Genomic DNA, 23,695 nt, shown 5'->3' with positions numbered 1-23,695 from the left:
ACCCCACCCCCATTTGTAACTTTAAAGCTCCCGTGAGCAGTGGGCTGACGAGCCCGGGATCCCGCACCTACGAGCCTGAGTGGTACTATACCTGGCAGATATTGGCAGCCATCTGCAACCCCAGTACACGGCCTATCCCTGCTGACGAGGGGTGATACCCCGAAACACGTGTCCAGGGATGGCGAAGACAGCGAAGATAGCATAGGATCGAAAGATGATGCATCGCGAACACTTTACTACATTGACCAGAGTCCTTAGGGGCGACACCGCCGGTGTGTGAGTGGTGTGCGACCCCACCCCCATTTGTAACTTTAAAGCTCCCGTGAGCAGTGGGCTGACGAGCCCGGGATCCCCCACCTACGCGCCAGAGTGGTACTATACCTGGCAGATAATGGCAGCCATCGGCAACCCCAGTACACGGCCTATCCCTGCTGACGAGGGGTGATACCCCGAAACACGTGTCCAGGGATGGCGAAGACAGCGAAGATAGCAGAGGATCGAAAGATGATGCATCGCGAACACTTTACGACATTGACTAGAGTCCTTAGGGGCGACACCGCCGGTGTGTGAGTAGTGTGCTACCCCACCCCCATTTGTAACTTTAAAGCTCCCGTGAGCAGTCGCTGATGAGCCCGGGATCCCGCACCTACGTGCCTGAGTGGTACTATACCTGGCAGATATTGGCAGCCATCGGCAACCCCAGTACACGGCCTATCCCTGCTGACGAGGGGTGATACCCCGAAACACGTGTCCAGGGATGGCGAAGACAGCGAAGATAGCAGAGGATCGAAAGATGATGCATCGCGAACACTTTACTACATTGACCAGAGTCCTTAGGGGCGACACCGCCGGTGTGTGAGTAGTGTGTGACCCCCACCCCCATTTGTAACTTTAAAGCTCCCGTGAGCAGTGGGCTGACGAGCCCGGGATCCCGCACCTACGCGCCTGAGTGGTACTATACCTGGCAGATATTGGCAACCATCGGCAACCCCAGTACACGGCCTATCCCTGCTGACGAGGGGTGATACCCACGAAACACGTGTCCAGGGATGACGAAGACAGCGAAGATAGCAGAGGATCGAAAGATGATGCATCGCGAACACTTTACTACATTGACCAGAGTCCTTAGGGGCGACACCGCCGGTGTGTGAGTAGTGTGCGACCCCACCCCCATTTGTAACTTTAAAGCTCCCGTGAGCAGTGGGCTGACGAGCCCGGGATCCCGCACCTACGCGCCTGAGTGGTACTATACCTGGCAGATATTGGCAGCCATCTGCAACCCCAGTACACGGCCTATCCCTGCTGACGAGGGGTGATACCCCGAAACACGTGTCCAGGGATGGCGAAGACAGCGAAGATAGCATAGGATCGAAAGATGATGCATCGCGAACACTTTACTACATTGACCAGAGTCCTTAGGGGCGACACCGCCGGTGTGTGAGTGGTGTGCGACCCCACCCCCATTTGTAACTTTAAAGCTCCCGTGAGCAGTGGGCTGACGAGCCCGGGATCCCGCACCTACGCGCCTGAGTGGTACTATACCTGGCAGATAATGGCAGCCATCGGCAACCCCAGTACACGGCCTATCCCTGCTGATGAGGGGTGATACCCCAAAACACGTGTCCAGGGATGGCGAAGACAGCGAAGATAGCAGAGGATCGAAAGATGATGCATCGCGAACACTTTACTACATTGACCAGAGTCCTTAGGGGCGACACCGCCGGTGTGTGAGTTGTGTGTGACCCCACCCCCATTTGTAACTTTAAAGCTCCCGTGAGCAGTGGGCTGACGAGCCCGGGATCCCGCACCTACGCGCCTGAGTGGTACTATACCTGGCAGATATTGGCAACCATCGGCAACCCCAGTACACGGCCTATCCCTGCTGACGAGGGGTGATACCCCGAAACACGTGTCCAGGGATAGCGAAGACAGCGAAGATAGCAGAGGATCGAAAGATGATGCATCGCGAACACTTTACTACATTGACCAGAGTCCTTAGGGGCGACACCGCCGGTGTGTGAGTAGTGTGCGACCCCACCCCCATTTGTAACTTTAAAGCTCCCGTGAGCAGTGGGCTGACGAGCCCGGGATCCCGCACCTACGCGCCTGAGTGGTACTATACCTGGCAGATAATGGCAGCCATCGGCAACCCCAGTACACGGCCTATCCCTGCTGACGAGGGGTGATACCCCGAAACACGTGTCCAGGGATGGCGAAGACAGCGAAGATAGCAGAGGATCGAAAGATGATGCATCGCGAACACTTTACGACATTGACCAGAGTCCTTAGGGGTGACACCGCCGGTGTGTGAGTAGTGTGCGACCCCACCCCCATTTTTAACTTTAAAGCTCCCGTGAGCAGTGGCTGACGAGCCCGGGATCCTGCACCTACGCGCCTGAGTGGTACTATACCTGGCAGAAATTGGCAGCCATCGGCAACCCCAGTACACGGCCTATCCCTGCTGACGAGGGGTGATAACCCGAAACACGTGTCCAGGGATGGCGAAGACAGCGAAGATAGCAGAGGATCGAAAGATGATGCATCGCGAACACTTTACGACATTGACCAGAGTCCTTAGGGGCGACACCGCCGGTGTGTGAGTAGTGTGCGACCCCACCCCCATTTGTAACTTTAAAGCTCCCGTGAGCAGTGGGCTGACGAGCCCGGGATCCCGTACCTACGCGCCTGAGTGGTACTATACCTGGCAGATATTGGCAGCCATCGGCAACCCCAGTACACGGCCTATCCCTGCTGACGAAGGGTGATACCCCGAAACACGTGTCCAGGGATGGCGAAGACAGCGAAGATAGCAGAGAATCGAAAGATGATGCATCGCGAACACTTTACTACATTGACCAGAGTCCTTAGGGGCGACACCCCCGGTGTGTGAGTAGTGTGCGACCCCACCCCCATTTGTAACTTTAAAGCTCCCGTGAGCAGTGGGCTGACGAGCCCGGGATCCCGCACCTACGCGCCTGAGTGGTACTATACCTGGCAGATATTGGCAGCCATCGGCAACCCCAGTACACGGCCTATCCCTGCTGACGAGGGGTGATACCCCGAAACACGTGTCCAGGGATGGCGAAGACAGCGAAGATAGCAGAGGATCGAAAGATGATGCATCGCGAACACTTTACTACATTGACCAGAGTCCTTAGGGGCGACACCGCCGGTGTGTGAGTAGTGTGCGACCCCACCCCCATTTTTAACTTTAAAGCTCCCGTGAGCAGTGGGCTGACGAGCCCGGGATCCCGCACCTACGCGCCTGAGTGGTACTATACCTGGCAGATATTGGCAAGCATCGGCAACCCCAGTACACGGCCTATCCCTGCTGACGAGGGGTGATACCCCGAAACACGTGTCCAGGGATGGCGAAGACAGCGAAGATAGCAGAGAATCGAAAGATGATGCATCGCGAACACTTTACTACATTGACCAGAGTCCTTAGGGGCGACACCGCCGGTGTGTGAGTAGTGTGCGACCCCACCCCCATTTGTAACTTTAAAGCTCCCGTGAGCAGTGGGCTGACGAGCCCGGGATCCCGCACCTACGCGCCTGAGTGGTACTATACCTGGCAGATATTGGCAGCCATCGGCAACCCCAGTACACGGCCTATCCCTGCTGACGAGGGGTGATACCCCGAAACACGTGTCCAGGGATGGCGAAGACAGCGAAGATAGCAGAGGATCGAAAGATGATGCATCGCGAACACTTTACTATATTGACCAGAGTCCTTAGGGGCGACACCGCCGGTGTGTGAGTAGTGTGCCACCCCACCCCCATTTGTAACTTTAAAGATCCCGTGAGCAGTGGACTGACGAGCCCGGGATCCCGCACCTACGCGCCTGAGTGGTACTATACCTGGCAGATATTGGCAGCCATCGGCAACCCCAGTACACGGCCTATCCCTGCTGACGAGGGGTGATACGCCGAAACACGTGTCCAGGGATGGCGATGACAGCGAAGATAGCAGAGGATCGAAAGATGATGCATCGCGAACACTTTACGACATTGACCAGAGTCCTTAGGGGCGACACCGCCGGTGTGTGAGTAGTGTGCGACCCCACCCCCATTTGTAACTTTAAAGCTCCCGTGAGCAGTGGCTGACGAGCCCGGGATCCCGCACCTACGCGCCTGAGTGGTACTATACCTGGCAGATATTGGCAGCCATCGGTAACCCCAGTACACGGCCTATCCCTGCTGACGAGGGGTGATAACCCGAAACACGTGTCCAGGGATGGCGAAGACAGCGAAGATAGCAGAGGATCGAAAGATGATGCATCGCGAACACTTTACTACATTGACCAGAGTCCTTAGGGGCGACACCGCCGGTGTGTGAGTAGTGTGCGACCCCACCCCCATTTGTAACTTTAAAGCTCCCGTGAGCAGTGGGCTGACGAGCCCGGGATCCCGCACCTACGCGCCTGAGTGGTACTATACCTGGCAGATATTGGCAGCCATCGGCAACCCCAGTACACGGCCTATCCCTGCTGACGAGGGGTGATAACCCGAAACACGTATCCAGGGATGGCGAAGACAGCGAAGATAGCAGAGGATCGAAAGATGATGCATCGCGAACACTTTACTACATTGACCAGAGTCCTTAGGGGCGACACCGCCGGTGTGTGAGTAGTGTGTGACCCCCACCCCCATTTGTAACTTTAAAGCTCCCGTGAGCAGTGGGCTGACGAGCCCGGGATCCCGCACCTACGCGCCTGAGTGGTACTATACCTGGCAGATATTGGCAACCATCGGCAACCCCAGTACACGGCCTATCCCTGCTGACGAGGGGTGATACCCCGAAACACGTGTCCAGGGATGGCGAAGACAGCGAAGATAGCAGAGGATCGAAAGATGATGCATCGCGAACACTTTACGACATTGACCAGAGTCCTTAGGGGCGACACCGCCGGTGTGTGAGTAGTGTGCGACCCCACCCCCATTTGTAACTTTAAAGCTCCCGTGAGCAGTGGCTGACGAGCCCGGGATCCCGCACCTACGCGCCTGAGTGGTACTATACCTGGCAGATATTGGCAGCCATCGGCAACCCCAGTACACGGCCTATCCCTGCTGACGAGGGGTGATAACCCGAAACACGTGTCCAGGGATGGCGAAGACAGCGAAGATAGCAGAGGATCGAAAGATGATGCATCGCGAACACTTTACTACATTGACCAGAGTCCTTAGGGGCGACACCGCCGGTGTGTGAGTAGTGTGCGACCCCACCCCCATTTGTAACTTTAAAGCTCCCGTGAGCAGTGGGCTGACGAGCCCGGGATCCCGCACCTACGCGCCTGAGTGGTACTATACCTGGCAGATATTGGCAGCCATCTGCAACCCCAGTACACGGCCTATCCCTGCTGACGAGGGGTGATACTCCGAAACACGTGTCCAGGGATGGCGAAGACAGCGAAGATAGCAGAGGATCGAAAGATGATGCATCGCGAACACTTTACTACATTGACCAGAGTCCTTAGGGGCGACACCGCCGGTGTGTGAGTAGTGTGCGACCCCACCCCCATTTGTAACTTTAAAGCTCCCGTGAGCAGTGGGCTGATGAGCCCGGGATCCCGCACCTACGCGCCTGAGTGGTACTATACCTGGCAGATATTGGCAGCCATCGGCAACCCCAGTACACGGCCTATCCCTGCTGACGAGGGGTGATACCCCGAAACACGTGTCCAGGGATGGAGAAGACAGCGAAGATAGCAGAGGATCGAAAGAGGATGCATCGCGAACACTTTACTACATTGACCAGAGTTCTTAGGGGCGACACCGCCGGTGTGTGAGTAGTGTGCGACCCCACCCCCATTTGTAACTTTAAAGCTCCCGTGAGCAGTGGGCTGACGAGCCCGGGATCCCGCACCTACGCGCCTGAGTGGTACTATACCTGGCAGATATTGGCAGCCATCGGCAACCCCAGTACACGGCCTATCCCTGCTGACGAGGGGTGATACCCCGAAACACGTGTCCAGGGATGGCGAAGACAGCGAAGATAGCAGAGGATCGAAAGATGATGCATCGCGAACACTTTACTACATTGACCAGAGTCCTTAGGGGCGACACCGCCGGTGTGTGAGTAGTGTGCGACCCCACCCCCATTTTTAACTTTAAAGCTCCCGTGAGCAGTGGGCTGACGAGCCCGGGATCCCGCACCTACGCGCCTGAGTGGTACTATACCTGGCAGATATTGGCAGCCATCGGCAACCCCAGTACACGGCCTATCCCTGCTGACGAGGGGTGATACCCCGAAACACGTGTCCAGGGATGGCGAATTCAGCGAAGATAGCAGAGGATCGAAAGATGATGCATCGCGAACACTTTACTACATTGACCAGAGTCCTTAGGGCGACACCGCCGGTGTGTGAGTAGTGTGCGACCCCACCCCCATTTGTAACTTTAAAGCTCCTGTGAGCAGTGGGCTGACGAGCCCGGGATCCCGCACCTACGAGCCTGAGTGGTACTATACCTGGCAGATATTGGCAGCCATCTGCAACCCCAGTACACGGCCTATCCCTGCTGACGAGGGGTGATACCCCGAAACACGTGTCCAGGGATGGCGAAGACAGCGAAGATAGCATAGGATCGAAAGATGATGCATCGCGAACACTTTACTACATTGACCAGAGTCCTTAGGGGCGACACCGCCGGTGTGTGAGTGGTGTGCGACCCCACCCCCATTTGTAACTTTAAAGCTCCCGTGAGCAGTGGGCTGACGAGCCCGGGATCCCCCACCTACGCGCCAGAGTGGTACTATACCTGGCAGATAATGGCAGCCATCGGCAACCCCAGTACACGGCCTATCCCTGCTGACGAGGGGTGATACCCCGAAACACGTGTCCAGGGATGGCGAAGACAGCGAAGATAGCAGAGGATCGAAAGATGATGCATCGCGAACACTTTACGACATTGACTAGAGTCCTTAGGGGCGACACCGCCGGTGTGTGAGTAGTGTGCTACCCCACCCCCATTTGTAACTTTAAAGCTCCCGTGAGCAGTCGCTGATGAGCCCGGGATCCCGCACCTACGTGCCTGAGTGGTACTATACCTGGCAGATATTGGCAGCCATCGGCAACCCCAGTACACGGCCTATCCCTGCTGACGAGGGGTGATACCCCGAAACACGTGTCCAGGGATGGCGAAGACAGCGAAGATAGCAGAGGATCGAAAGATGATGCATCGCGAACACTTTACTACATTGACCAGAGTCCTTAGGGGCGACACCGCCGGTGTGTGAGTAGTGTGTGACCCCCACCCCCATTTGTAACTTTAAAGCTCCCGTGAGCAGTGGGCTGACGAGCCCGGGATCCCGCACCTACGCGCCTGAGTGGTACTATACCTGGCAGATATTGGCAACCATCGGCAACCCCAGTACACGGCCTATCCCTGCTGACGAGGGGTGATACCCACGAAACACGTGTCCAGGGATGACGAAGACAGCGAAGATAGCAGAGGATCGAAAGATGATGCATCGCGAACACTTTACTACATTGACCAGAGTCCTTAGGGGCGACACCGCCGGTGTGTGAGTAGTGTGCGACCCCACCCCCATTTGTAACTTTAAAGCTCCCGTGAGCAGTGGGCTGACGAGCCCGGGATCCCGCACCTACGCGCCTGAGTGGTACTATACCTGGCAGATATTGGCAGCCATCTGCAACCCCAGTACACGGCCTATCCCTGCTGACGAGGGGTGATACCCCGAAACACGTGTCCAGGGATGGCGAAGACAGCGAAGATAGCATAGGATCGAAAGATGATGCATCGCGAACACTTTACTACATTGACCAGAGTCCTTAGGGGCGACACCGCCGGTGTGTGAGTGGTGTGCGACCCCACCCCCATTTGTAACTTTAAAGCTCCCGTGAGCAGTGGGCTGACGAGCCCGGGATCCCGCACCTACGCGCCTGAGTGGTACTATACCTGGCAGATAATGGCAGCCATCGGCAACCCCAGTACACGGCCTATCCCTGCTGATGAGGGGTGATACCCCAAAACACGTGTCCAGGGATGGCGAAGACAGCGAAGATAGCAGAGGATCGAAAGATGATGCATCGCGAACACTTTACTACATTGACCAGAGTCCTTAGGGGCGACACCGCCGGTGTGTGAGTTGTGTGTGACCCCACCCCCATTTGTAACTTTAAAGCTCCCGTGAGCAGTGGGCTGACGAGCCCGGGATCCCGCACCTACGCGCCTGAGTGGTACTATACCTGGCAGATATTGGCAAGCATCGGCAACCCCAGTACACGGCCTATCCCTGCTGACGAGGGGTGATACCCCGAAACACGTGTCCAGGGATAGCGAAGACAGCGAAGATAGCAGAGGATCGAAAGATGATGCATCGCGAACACTTTACTACATTGACCAGAGTCCTTAGGGGCGACACCGCCGGTGTGTGAGTAGTGTGCGACCCCACCCCCATTTGTAACTTTAAAGCTCCCGTGAGCAGTGGGCTGACGAACCCGGGATCCCGCACCTACGCGCCTGAGTGGTACTATACCTGGCAGATATTGGCAGCCATCGGCAACCCCAGTACACGGCCTATCCCTGCTGACGAGGGGTGATACCCCGAAACACGTGTCCAGGGATGGCGAAGACAGCGAAGATAGCAGAGGATCGAAAGATGATGCATCGCGAACACTTTACTATATTGACCAGAGTCCTTAGGGGCGACACCGCCGGTGTGTGAGTAGTGTGCCACCCCACCCCCATTTGTAACTTTAAAGATCCCGTGAGCAGTGGACTGACGAGCCCGGGATCCCGCACCTACGCGCCTGAGTGGTACTATACCTGGCAGATATTGGCAGCCATCGGCAACCCCAGTACACGGCCTATCCCTGCTGACGAGGGGTGATACGCCGAAACACGTGTCCAGGGATGGCGATGACAGCGAAGATAGCAGAGGATCGAAAGATGATGCATCGCGAACACTTTACTACATTGACCAGAGTCCTTAGGGGCGAAACCGCCGGTGTGTGAGTAGTGTGCGACCCCACCCCCATTTGTAACTTAAAAGCTCCCGTGAGCAGTGGGCTGACGAGCCCGGGATCCCGCACCTACGCACCTGAGTGGTACTATACCTGGCAGATATTGGCAGCCATCGGCAACCCCAGTACACGGCCTATCCCTGCTGACGAGGGGTGATACCCCGAAACACGTGTCCAGGGATGGCGAAGACAGCGAAGATAGCAGAGGATCGAAAGATGATGCATCGCGAACACTTTACTACATTGACCAGAGCCCTTAGGGGCGACACCGCCGGTGTGTGAGTAGTGTGCGACCCCACCCCCATTTGTAACTTTAAAGCTCCCGTGAGCAGTGGGCTGACGAGCCCGGGATCCCGCACCTACGCGCCTGAGTGGTACTATACCTGGCAGATATTGGCAACCATCGGCAACCCCAGTACACGGCCTATCCCTGCTGACGAGGGGTGATACCCCGAAACACGTGTCCAGGGATGGCGAAGACAGCGAAGATAGCAGAGGATCGAAAGATGATGCATCGCGAACACTTTACTACATTGACCAGAGTCCTTAGGGGCGACACCGCCGGTGTGTGAGTAGTATGCGACCCCACCCCCATTTGTAACTTTAAAGCTCCCGTGAGCAGTGGGCTGACGAGCCCGGGATCCCGCACCTACGCGCCTGAGTGGTACTATACCTGGCAGATATTGGCAGCCATCGGCAACCCCAGTACACGGCCTATCCCTGCTGACGAGGGGTGATACCCCGAAACACGTGTCCAGGGATGGCGATGACAGCGAAGATAGCAGAGGATCGAAAGATGATGCATCGCGAACACTTTACTACATTGACCCGAGTCCTTAGGGGCGACACCGCCGGTGTGTGAGTAGTGTGCAACCCCACCCCCATTTGTAACTTTAAAGCTCCCGTGAGCAGTGGGCTGACGAGCCCGGGATCCCGCACCTACGCGCCTGAGTGGTACTATACCTGGCAGATAATGGCAGCCATCGGCAACCCCAGTACACGGTCTATCCCTGCTGACGAGGGGTGATACCCCGAAACACGTGTCCAGGGATGGCGATGACAGCGAAGATAGCAGAGGATCGAAAGATGATGCATCGCGAACACTTTACTACATTGACCAGAGTCCTTAGGGGCGACACCGCCAGTGTGTGAGTAGTGTGCGACCCCACCCCCATTTGCAACTTTAAAGCTCCCGTGATCAGTGGGCTAACGAGCCCGGGATCCCACACCTACGTGCCTGAGTGGTACTATACCTGGCAGATATTGGCAGCCATCGGCAACCCCAGTACACGGCCTATCCCTGCTGACGAGGGGTGATACCCCGAAACACGTGTCCCGGGATGGCGAAGACAGCGAAGATAGCAGAGGATCGAAAGATGATGCATCGCGAACAATTTACTACATTGACCAGAGTCCTTAGGGGCGACACCACCGGTGTGTGAGTAGTGTCCGACCCCACCCCCATTTGTAACTTTAAATCTCCCGTGAGCAGTGGGCTGACGAGCCCGGGATCCCGCACCTACGCGCCTGAGTGGTACTATACCTGGCAGATATTGGCAGCCATCGGCAACCCCAGTACACGGCCTATCCCTGCTGACGAGGGGTGATACCCCGAAACACGTGTCCAGGGATGGCGAAGACAGCGAAGATAGCAGAGGATCGAAAGATGATGCATCGCGAACACTTTACTACATTGACCAGAGTCCTTAGGGGCGACACCGCCGTTGTGTGAGTAGTGTGCGACCCCACCCCCATTTTTAACTTTAAAGCTCCCGTGAGCAGTGGGCTGACGAGCCCGGGATCCCGCACCTACGCGCCTGAGTGGTACTATACCTGGCAGATATTGGCAACCATCGGCAACCCCAGTACACGGCCTATCCCTGCTGACGAGGGGTGATACCCCGAAACACGTGTCCAGGGATGGCGAAGACAGCGAAGATAGCAGAGAATCGAAAGATGATGCATCGCGAACACTTTACTACATTGACCAGAGTCCTTAGGGGCGACACCGCCGGTGTGTGAGTAGTGTGTGACCCCCACCCCCATTTGTAACTTTAAAGCTCCCGTGAGCAGTGGGCTGACGAGCCCGGGATCCCGCACCTACGCGCCTGAGTGGTACTATACCTGGCAGATATTGGCAACCATCGGCAACCCCAGTACACGGCCTATCCCTGCTGACGAGGGGTGATACCCACGAAACACGTGTCCAGGGATGACGAAGACAGCGAAGATAGCAGAGGATCGAAAGATGATGCATCGCGAACACTTTACTACATTGACCAGAGTCCTTAGGGGCGACACCGCCGGTGTGTGAGTAGTGTGCGACCCCACCCCCATTTGTAACTTTAAAGCTCCCGTGAGCAGTAGGCTGACGAGCCCGGGATCCCGCACCTACGCGCCTGAGTGGTACTATACCTGGCAGATATTGGCAACCATCGGCAACCCCAGTACACGGCCTATCCCTGCTGACGAGGGGTGATACCCCGAAACACGTGTCCAGGGATGGCGAAGACAGCGAAGATAGCAGAGGATCGAAAGATGATGCATCGCGAACACTTTACTACATTGACCAGAGTCCTTAGGGGCGACACCGCCGGTGTGTGAGTAGTATGCGACCCCACCCCCATTTGTAACTTTAAAGCTCCCGTGAGCAGTGGGCTGACGAGCCCGGGATCCCGCACCTACGCGCCTGAGTGGTACTATACCTGGCAGATATTGGCAGCCATCGGCAACCCCAGTACACGGCCTATCCCTGCTGACGAGGGGTGATACCCCGAAACACGTGTCCAGGGATGGCGATGACAGCGAAGATAGCAGAGGATCGAAAGATGATGCATCGCGAACACTTTACTACATTGACCCGAGTCCTTAGGGGCGACACCGCCGGTGTGTGAGTAGTGTGCAACCCCACCCCCATTTGTAACTTTAAAGCTCCCGTGAGCAGTGGGCTGACGAGCCCGGGATCCCGCACCTACGCGCCTGAGTGGTACTATACCTGGCAGATAATGGCAGCCATCGGCAAACCCAGTACACGGTCTATCCCTGCTGACGAGGGGTGATACCCCGAAACACGTGTCCAGGGATGGCGATGACAGCGAAGATAGCAGAGGATCGAAAGATGATGCATCGCGAACACTTTACTACATTGACCAGAGTCCTTAGGGGCGACACCGCCAGTGTGTGAGTAGTGTGCGACCCCACCCCCATTTGTAACTTTAAAGCTCCCGTGATCAGTGGGCTAACGAGCCCGGGATCCCGCACCTACGTGCCTGAGTGGTACTATACCTGGCAGATATTGGCAGCCATCGGCAACCCCAGTACACGGCCTATCCCTGCTGACGAGGGGTGATACTGTGGAAAAGTAAATTTTGCCATGTTCTGTGTCCCTACGAGTCCTCCATCTTATGTTATGTGTGCATGATTAATATGCATATGTATTCCCCATGTTCGATTAAAGACGCAATTACAGTTGTGTCCATCTCTAGTATGTCAGTTTCCAGTTCTCGTGACTACTACGAATATCCGGCCTATGTAAAGCTACGTTGCCACGTTTCTCAGTGTGCACGTTATTTCATTGTAAAGTCCCCGTTTCTAGGCCTCAAAAGGGCCCGGACACCAGATTCAGCTCCTGTCTCCTGAGCCTCGCTGAGGAGCGATACAGCCCCCACCTGTATCCTCGACCCTTCACTTACTTCCTGCCTCACAGTGCCCGGCTCAGCCTGGCTCTGCCTCTGAGTCTGCCAAGAGTATGTTATGATTCCAGTTATCAGTTAGTCCTCCTTCTCTGCATTCCTAAGCTACTGAACCGCATCAATAGTTACCGTCATTGTCTAGTCTTTACGTCTCCATGTAAGAGAAATACTGTATTAATGGTCATTTAATATTCTTCATCACGCACTACATGTAGAATAATGCATGCTCCAGTCTTAGAGTCCGTTGGCCTCTCCCCTCCTGACTCTTAGTTTATATCAACATGTTCTCTAAACATCAGATACTAGATACTGCTTAGGTACATGTCGCCCTGACTCTCCAGACTTCAGTCTCTGCTCCTAGCACAGAGTTCGTAGCCCCCAGCTTCTTCTAGTAACACGTCATTGCCAGTTTGCGCGCACCATTAGGTCAGAGGTCCTGGCTCCTTAGGTAGCGTTCTCCATGTTTCCGCCCCATTCATGACATATTCTGTTACGTTTGCATCACATGTCTATGTATACGCCTCTGTTACACCTACTTTCACCCTTATCTTTCGCGACTGCTATTGACCACACCCACTGCTCCGCCTATCGTATGTATTGTAATGCAACTGTTTTACTATATATGATCGTGTATTGTTATTAAATGTTAGCGCGCTCATCCCAGATCCAGCCCCGGCAGCTGCCGGGCCCTGCCATCCTATTCCTATGCAGGTTGTCCTGTTCCTGTCCTTTATGCTGTATTAAACCTGCAAACTCCTACTACCTCGAATCTTGACTCTTATTTATTGAGCTATCTGTTATTACTATGCCTAGTCAAACCTAGATCCGGTATTATTTATTTATATACCACATAATGGCGCCCGAACAGGGACTTGCCCTTTCCCCACGCGCCGGTGAAGCCACGCCGGCCCCCTGACCCTCTGCAGCCGTGACGGAACCATACCGGCCACGTGCAGATATTTCTGCTTCAAGTATCCCTCAGGCCCACGGAGGAGACGGAGGTGGCGGTCCAGCATCCAGACGAGGCGGTGGAGGAACGCGGCGAGTCCCGACCAGAGCCCAAGCCGAGAGTCCAAGGTCCGAGGTATCCGGAGGCCCACCCGTAACTGGAGTCCGAAGTTCGTCCGTCCGGCGTCGAAGCAGTCCAGTCCAGTCCGAGGCCTTCCGTTCTTGCTGCCCGGTGAGTACCATTGCTGGGGTAGTATCTAGACAGGGTCAATCTAATTGACTCTGGTCCGTGGGTTGGTGGTACACAGACCCCCAAACGAAGTGTCCACTTCGGTGGATGCGGGTCCTGACGTGTCTCTTTATGAGACCGGTAAGTTTCGTACTGTTTCAGCAGTGCATCTAGTTTCTGTTCTAGTCAGTTCTGTTCTCGAGAAAATTCATGTATTATTCCAGGTAGTATTCTGTTCGAACTGTTATTTTAAACATTCTTCATGTATTTTAATGTCGTGGTATGAGTGTGAAGTATTTATCGTGTTCATTGTGTATTGTATTGTGTCTAGACTACAGTCCAGTCATGCCGTTATTTTCCAGACTACGCCAGTTAAAAACTAGAAAAGGTCTGCTAGAAGCAGCAGTTCCTGTCCCGCCTAGGGACAGTCCAGGTCATTTTATGTATCAGAAGCATGGCATAAGTGCCATATTATATCTAGATTTATGGGTAGAGTATACCAAAGAGTTAGAAGAAAAGTATAGATGGCCTGTATCAGGCACATGGGATGCCGAGTGCATCATGCGAGTAGAAGAAGCATTATGGAAAAAGAAAGCCAGACAGTCACAGAAAGATGCCATCGAGCTATGGCGCAAAGAATCTCATAAAAGAACCGAAAAAGAAATCAGAAAGTCAGAACTAAGTAGAGAATCCTTAGAACGGGCCCAAGAAAGGGAATTAATCGAGATTGGTGAACGAGTTAAAACCGAACAGTCAGACAGACAGAGGCATGCTCTTATTAAGGGTATGTATCCTCTTCTTGCCGAGGGCTTGCCAAAAGCGACCCCAGAGGCTTCCAGTAATTTCCCGCCACCACTAGTTCCGACTAAGCTACGTCACAAACCGACCGCAGCTGATATTTTCATCTCGTCCTATTTGGACGACACAGTCCCAGAATATGCAAATCCTGCTCCGCCAGTCCCTGTAAATCAGGCACTTCCCGCTCCTCCAGACACCGGAGTATCTGTTACGGTACCCCCGGTCCAGCCCGCCATACAAGTCCAGCCAGCATTTCCATTTCCCACTCTGCCAGGACGAAGAGTATCAGTAGACGACTCTAGTTTAGGGGCCGCAGGGGGAGGTCCTCCAGGAACCCCGCCGCCACACAAGCGTTTAACGTTAGCCGAATTACATGCACAAGCGTCACAGCGTACGCCCAGGTATCAGTCTGTTGCAGAAATAAGAAAAGCCCTTAACGAATGTGGCTATGATCCAGTCCCAGGCGAGGATAATATGGTTTTATATTCATTACGCGTGAGAAAGGTGACCGAGTATCTAGTCACCCTACCAGATATGAAAGGAGATCTAGACAGAATATATCGTTTCATCCGTACAGGGAATGATCCAGAAAGTATTAGTGACGTCATGTGCCAAAGAAAAGTTGAAGTCCAGCTCATGCTATTAAAGTTTCTGATTAATTGTCTAATAAGAGAACAAGATTATCCGACCAAAGATCAAGCCGAAATGAAAATCCTGACAAGGTGGAGTGATAATATAGCCGAGGGTAAACACAAAACTATCAGTAGTATAGAGAGTATGTACAAGAAAATCCGTAAAGAAATAATAAAGTTACACGAACAACGTAAAGCAGCACAAGTAAGCGAGAAAGAAAATGACTCTTCTACAGAAGAGGTAGAGGACGAGAATCCCGCCAGAATAGCGTATGTAGGAAAATCTAGATTTCCAGATCGCCATTTGCGCCTAGAACACAAGTCAGTTTTACATCATCCAGCACCAGAACAAGGTTCTCTGGAACAAGTATTTCAAGCTACCGATCACATTCTGAAATCACGAATCGGTTACAGTGAATTAAGTACTATGCATGAACAAGAACTAGCCCGATCAGCAGTCCGATGGATCACTGATTCTACCACTTTTCCAGACGAAATAGTGGCACAAATGTTCCTGAAATTGCCCCCAGCCGAGCAGCGACTGGTGGGTATGTATATGATCCAGCACCTCATTACATTGTATGAGGGTCAACATTCTGATCCAGGTCCGTTACACGATGTCCTGAACGAGTTACTCCAGTATAGATGGAAAGGTTTAGGTACCGATTTAATTAGTGTCATTCTAGAACAGCGCCACAAATACAGAACGTTTCTGAACCCACATTTTGTTCATGTCTCACCCCCAGAAAGTAAACCCTTTTACATAGACAGACAGAATCCGTTACGAGAAGTGCATCCAGTTAAGGCAGAGGGTGGAGAAATGCAACGAGTGTTTGTTTACACCCCTATCACAAAGATGGAACTCTTAGAGATGAAAAAGTTAATTCCCTGTCATGATAAAGATCCAGCAGGGTTCCACCGAGAATTAAAAGACATGCTCCGTATGGGAGAATACACGTATCCAGATATCATTAAAATGTTAAAAGTCTTGTTGCCCGCAGGGGTATATGAGAAACTCAAAGAAAAAGAATGGGAGGTGGGAGAGAAAAAGATCGATTGGGCAGTTCTAGAAGCCGAAGATAAGGCACGAGTACCAGGTACCGGTCTTGGAGATAAATGTAAAGAATTACCAGAATTATTAATACAAGTTTTGCCTAGGTTATTGACAACTAGAAAAGAAGACTGGGATGCAATCTCAGCCTGTAAACAGAAACAAGATGAAGATATTAGTGATTATTATTCCAGATTTGAGAAATGTTTTACCATAAACAGTGGCCTCAAGACAAGTAGCGAATCATACCCTCACCTTTTTGTTACTAAATTAGTCGAGAATTCAAGTCCATAAAACCGAGTTTTGAAAGTCGAAAGTACCTGGCAAGCTAATACCCCGTCCCAAATGTTACAGATGCTTCAATATCACCAGAATAGAATCAGAGAAGAACAAGAACATGAAAGGAAACGTATGAAAGACACGAAAATGAAAGTACTAGTTGCACAATCTGTCCCACAAGACAGTCAGAAGAGGGGTCCGAATCAAGCCAGTCATCCTGCAGCTCCCGTTAAAGGGAACTGCAATTATTGTAAACAGCCAGGTCATTTTATAAACGAGTGTGCAGTTCTGAAACACAACATAGCTACCGGTAAGACTAAAGAAAGACCACGTCCGCCTAGACAAGAGCAAGTTTCACAGACTTCTCAGCCACAGAATGCACCACAGACAGTTACAGCACCGCAGCCTATCGCTGCAACACAACATGTTACACAGCAGATGTATCAGTATGCGCAGTCAGAGTATCCAGAGTATCAGCCATATTCATGAAACAGCCTAGAGAGGGAGGTAGGCTTGCCTCTCATCGAGATACCTGTAGATCAAGAAGGTCCCTATGTTCATAGTCAAGTATTAGGGAAAGATAGAAAGTTTCTGATTGATACAGGGGCAAGTAGGACCACTATAAGTCACGCCGAAGTTCCAGGGGCTCCGCTCTCAGGCTCTAGAAATGTTTCCCTTGGATTTTCAGGAAAACCTATCGTAAATGAAATTTCAAAGCCAGTTATTCTAGAAGTAGGCCCATTGTCCCGCACTACTGATCTGTTACTTACTAAGTCATGTCCAGAAAATCTATTAGGCATTAAGACACTGAAAGAGTTAGGTGCAGTTATATGCTGTTCCCCAGAGGGAATACGATTGTTCCTACGCGACTTCAAGGGTCACTATGTATTACGAGATTTTGATCCGAGATTGTCCAATGTTCCGCAGCATCTATGGGCACAAGGTCCAACTGATGTTGGCTATATGCAAATCACACCCCATCGTGTGACTCTTAAGCCAGGTGTAGTCCTGCCACGAATCAGGCAGTACAGATTGCCACCAGAGGCTGTAGCAGCCTTATCCAAAATTATTGACGAGCTCATCGCTCAAGGAGTAGTTGTAGAAACTGACTCCAATGTATGTAATTCTCCGATCATTCCAGTCATGAAACGTACTGATCCAAATGCACCCCCAGTATATCGATTAGTGATTGATCTCCGAGAACTCAACAAATGTATTATTCCCCAGTACCCAGTTGTCCCAGATATCTCTTCCCTATTGACAGCCATTGATTCCGAAGCTTCATTTTTTACAGTCATAGACCTCAAGAACGCGTTCTTCAGTGTCCCCATTCATCCAGACAGCCAGTTTCTTTTCGGATTTTGTTTAAACGGAAGGAGCTATATGTTCACACGAGCTCCTCAAGGTTTCACAGAAAGTCCTAGTATTTACAGTCAAGCACTTAAGAGACAACTAGACAACATTCACATGCCAACTGACACTGCCCTGCTCCAGTATGTCGATGATCTACTGATCACAGCCCGTTCTGAACGTGCTTGCGAGCGAGCATCCCTTACAGTCTTGTATTTCCTTGCCGAGATGGGGCACAAGGTGTCCCCTTCTAAGCTTCAATTCTGTGTCCAGCAAGTGGTCTACTTAGGACACTTACTGTCCAAGAGGGGTAGGCAGTTGACACCCGACCGTATCCAGTTAATAGCGAGTCTTCCTCAGCCCAAGACCCAGAAGGAGGTACGTGCTTTTATCGGCCTCACTTCTTACTGCAGACAATGGATCCCTCAGTATGCATTTCTAGCCAAACCACTGATACAGTTAACGACACAGGAGGCAGCCGTATCGACTGTCCTCCCTTGGACATCTGAACATACACTTAGTTTCAATGAGTTAAAGAAAGCCCTATGCCAAGCTCCAGTTCTAGCAACACCGAACTACAGTAAGTCTTTTACACTTTTTGTCACTGAACGCGAAGGTACAGCATTATCTGTTCTCACACAAGATCAAGCAGGACAATACAAGCCCTGTGCTTATTTTTCGAGCACATTAGATCCTGTAGCCCAGGCTCTGCCTGCGTGCCTTAAGTCAGTTGCAGCCACAGCACTAGCTATCAGACAAAGTGATTCCATAGTCTTAGGACACTCCCTGACAGTACAAGTTCCACACTCCGTGGAAGTTCTTTTAAACCGAACACAGACTCAGCACTTGACAATTGCACGTTTAACAGGTTATGAACTGACACTGTTCCAGCCACACATAGAAATCAGACGCTGCAACGTTTTAAATCCTGCTACATTGTTACCATCAGTTACTTCGAGTCCTGCCACACATGACTGTGTGGAAGTAGTTAACATTATGACAAAGCCAAGACAAGATCTGACAGATATTCCATTACCAGATCCAGACCTGACACTTTATGTGGATGGTTCATGTATGAGAACAAGTACAGGAGAACTAGTAGCCGCGTATGCAGTGACTACTGACACTGAAGTTATTGAAACACACCGTATTGACACCCTGTCTGCTCAAGCAGCAGAGCTAGTTGCTCTGACTCAAGCCTGCATACACGCCAAGAACCTGAAAGTTAATGTTTACACAGATTCACGTTACGCATTCGGAGTCGTACACGACTTCGGAGTGCTCTGGCAGGAGAGAGGTTTCATGACTTCTCATGGAACCAAAATTCAGCATGGTCTCCTTATTCAGGCTCTGTTAGATGCCATACATTTACCGACATCCATTGCTATCATGAAATGCAAAGCACATACGAAAGTTACTGACACTATTTCCCAGGGTAATGATCTAGCAGATCGCACAGCCAAGCTTACAGCTCAGACACCAGACATTCCAGTTAATAAGACACCGACATACACTCCAGATCCGACTACCTGTATGACAGTTAAGGACCCCACTCAAGATGTCATAGATATCCAGTTACATGCTACTCCCGAGGAAATCAAGAAATGGTCCGAACAAGGAGGGGTCCAGACAGATCAGGGATGGTTGACGAAGGGAAAAGCCACATGGTTTCTCCCCGACTCTATGGTTCAAGTCATTATTAATACCGCACATAGTCCAGCACATTTAGGAGAAAAACCTATGTTAGACAGTATCCAGAACATTTGGTTCAACAAGCATTTACGAGCTGCAGCCAAGCAGAAAGTCCGTACCTGTATGATATGTTGCCAGTTTAATCCAGGTAAAAGTGTCCCGGTGGAACAAGGTGGATTCCAGCCCCCTGACCACCCTTTTGAAGTCCTCCAAATGGATTACATTCAGATGGAGCGATGTCGAGGTTTCAAGTATGTCCTTGTAGTTGTATGCGCTTTGTCCAGGTGGACGGAGGCATATCCAGTTCCAGATTACACAGCCGCGACCACTGCCAAGCAGTTGGTTCGTGAGTTCTTCCCCCGTTACGGACTCCCTAGGGTCGTATATTCTGACAACGGCCAGCCATTCTCATCTGAACTCATGAAACACGTGTCCCTTTTGTTAGGGTACCAGTGGAAGTTCCATTGTGTACGCCAGCCTGAAGCAGCCGGTCTCGTAGAGAGACATAATCAGACCCTGAAAATTCGAATTGCAAAAGTTTGTCAAGAGAAAGGTGTGGACTGGCTAGTAGCTCTGCCGGTCGCCCTGTTCTATATGCGCATGGTCGCACATTCCAGATCAGGTCTGTCCCCGTACGAGGTCGTTTTCGGCCGCCCCCCTAACATGTGGGGTACTCCTAGACCCCAAAGTATTACCGATGTTTCAAGTAATATGCTGACAGATTACCTAGCTTCCTTGATGTCTGCCCTCAACTCTTGTCGTTCACAGGTTGCCGCCGCATTTCCAGACAATACCGAGGTGGCACCGCATGAAATCGTTCCCGGATCCATGGTCCTAGTGCGAAATTTTGATCGCTCAAGTCCGCTGGAGCCTCGCTGGAAGGAGCCCCGACAGGTCCTCCTGGCCACCCGTACAGCCGTGAAGTTGGAGGGACGCAAAGGCTGGGTGCATCTTTCGCATATCAAAAAGTTTTATGGATTGAAACCAGTCTCAAAGAACATTTCCGAGGATTTAAAGGACTGCCAAAGTACTATTCTTAAGGACTGTCCCGCAAAAGACAATGTTACTGCACCCTCCCTGTTAGAGAAAACTCCGCAACAGGAGTATAAGAAAAAGTTAAGGTCTAGTAAAATAAGTCAGCCAGTTTGATTGTCTAAGTCCTCCCCTAGGTGAAACGGTTAGACCGGTTTCTGACATGTATAAAATAGACCCCCATAGTGAGAGAGTTAGTCAAAACTCAATCCGATGTATCGTTTTTCTATGTTTCATATTATTTCTCAGTATTATGATTTCGTGCACCAGTTATGCGTTTTATCTGTATTTTCCAGTTTCTCATGTAAATAAGTCTTCTAATGTTACAGTAGAGCACACGTTTAGTGATCTGCCTCCTCATGAACTCTCTTACCGCCTCGCTATGCGTAACAATTCTTTTATCCGCATGTTACATTATTCACACCAGACCAGCAATGCCACTAATTGTTGGGTGTGTGGTCGACTCCCCCCTTTCCAGACACCGAAGGGAGTTCTGCCACTCTTTCCTTATCCATTTTCACATAATGGTTCGTGTGGAGCATGGTCCACGTTAACGTCATCCTCAACAGATATGTCTTTTCTTAACAGTACATGTTTCCCAGACAAGCAAGGTCTTCCCCACAGAACAGGGTTAGATCTAGAAAACGAAGTTTACAATTTAGGTAATTATTCTTCAAATTTTATGGTCCTGAATGTTCAGTCTGATTCCACTCCAGACTTACCTGCTATTTCCGTATTACCAGTCAAAGGCGAATTATGTGTCCGAAATAATGGTTCCGTACATGTAGGACATAGTGATTGTACTACTATTGTCAAGTATAGTGACAGTAGGAAATCTATTTTCAAAGCTTCACGTCATTCTTATTTTATTTGTGGCCAAACCGCATATGTTCGTCTGCCCCTCGATTGGGAGGGAACATGTTACATTGCCTTCCTACTGCCACCAGTTTTCCTAGCCCCACCTGATTATCATAGGAACTCCCACCTAGTACATACTAGACATAAGAGAAATTTCCCGATTGTCGATTATACTGAAACTACTCTAGAACAATACATAGATATCAATAAAGGTGTCTTCCCCTACTTAGGTACTGTTGTAAATAGTAAACTGATACGCAGATTAACCAGAACACTTGAAGCAGTAGTGATTGAGACTACTTCTGCTCTAGGTAACTTAACCGAAGAACAATCCTTTATGAGAATTGTCGTGCTCCAGAATCGTCTCGTCCTTGACGTCATACTGGCCGATAGGGGCGGGGCCTGTAGAGTCATCGGATCTAGTTGCTGCATTTTCATTCCTAATAACGCGCCGTCTGTTTATTCAGCTATTACCAGACTCCATAAAATTGCCCATATGTTACACCAAGATCCAGGCACCTGGACATGGTCCGGTTGGTTCTGGAATATAATTTCCGCTTGGGGATGGAAAGTAATGTCCTTTCTAGGTATTGCAGTAGCGATCATATTCAGCTGCTGCCTCTGTATACAATGTGGCCCTGCGATTTGCGGCATTTGTGCTACCTCTTGTATTCCTAGTCCCAAGCCCCGTTCTAAATCCCGTTCCAAGAAAATTCGAGACGAGCAAATGATACTGTATGAAATGATAGATGGTATCATGAATATTGATGTTTCCTGATGGAAACGTAGTGACAAGGAGGGAATGTGGAAAAGTAAATTTTAGCAAATCAAAAGGGAGAGAGAGGACTAGGTAAGCCAGTCCGGGTCCCCTGGTTATATGTAGAAATATCAATATAGGACTAGCTACGTTGTATTTAGTGGAACTCAGAAGGTATATCTGCGGGCAAACCCTTAGGTTTGGACATGAAGCCCTCACACACCAACCTAGTTGGTGTCATGCTTCATCATCGGGCCCACCACAGTGACACCGAATGTGTCCCGGGTGTGCTGCGACTCCAGATTACTGAGGAGCTGGTATTCTTGCTGAGTGTGCAGTGCTAGTGAGAATGAGAGTGAAAGGTTAAAAGCTATACAGGTGGTCCCAGTTCCCGAGGGTAAAAGGTAAATTTAATACCTGGGCCCCTGTTAGCAAGATAAAAAGGCTGTGGACGATGTGGAGTGTATTAAGAGCTCCTACGTCCTTGTGGTCTACATGTTTCAGCCAGGCCTTTTGATTAAAACTGGCTTTCCTCAGGACCAATGAGTATGTGTGAGTGATGGTAAACTATATTAAGTGACAGTGTGTGGTAAAAAAGTGTTGCACTCGCTAAGGTGCCGTACGTGTAAGAGGGGGATTCCCTCTACTTTACTGTACATAAAACACAAAGACAATACAGACATACAAGGAGAACCAATGAGAATGGTATATACCAAAACACAACATATGGCCGACTTCTAGTGTGCGTGAGCGACCTAGAGCGGCAAAGAACTTGGCCATGAGTGGTTGCCATGGCTAAGGTGAACTATGGCGGTAGAATATTAAACGCGGTGGCAGTGGTGGGCTACACAGCGAAACAAGCATAGCGTGAGGTACAGGTAAGTATGGTACATAATCCCTCACACTTGCTACTTGCTGTTAAAGCCTCATGGGTCACTTGGCAGGGAGGGAGAGGAGACCCTAAACGTTGTAAAAGGTCATAGTTAGGATGGTACCTGTGGGGAGAAAATGCTGCTTACCCAGAGCGTCGTGTAGAGATCACTCGTTTACTCACGGTATTTCCGATCAGCGTGCTCCTGCGACCTATCGTCCTGCTCCAGTGTCCCGAGTGAACTGTGCATGGATCAGGTAAGGGCTTAAGTAGCTGGTTCAATTGGTATCACCTGGAGAGGGGAGAGGGTGCGGTCGCGCTGGCTAGTAGTGCGCATGCGCTGGTAGCTAGCGGCACTAGCGCTGCGCATGCGCAATGGGCGGTTGTAGCGCATGCGCGATGGGAGGCGTTAGCACTATTCATTCGCGCATGTGCCTCGGTACCCGGAGTGGTACAGCACTGTTATTAACATGTGCACTCTAGTGCGTGCGCCATGCGGGGGAATTAAAAAGGCCCGTG

The sequence above is a fragment of the Lissotriton helveticus genome, chromosome 11 (assembly GCF_964261635.1).
Source record: "Lissotriton helveticus chromosome 11, aLisHel1.1, whole genome shotgun sequence".
Taxonomy (NCBI): Eukaryota; Metazoa; Chordata; class Amphibia; order Caudata; family Salamandridae; genus Lissotriton; species Lissotriton helveticus.
Note: the sequence above shows the minus strand (reverse complement) of the source record.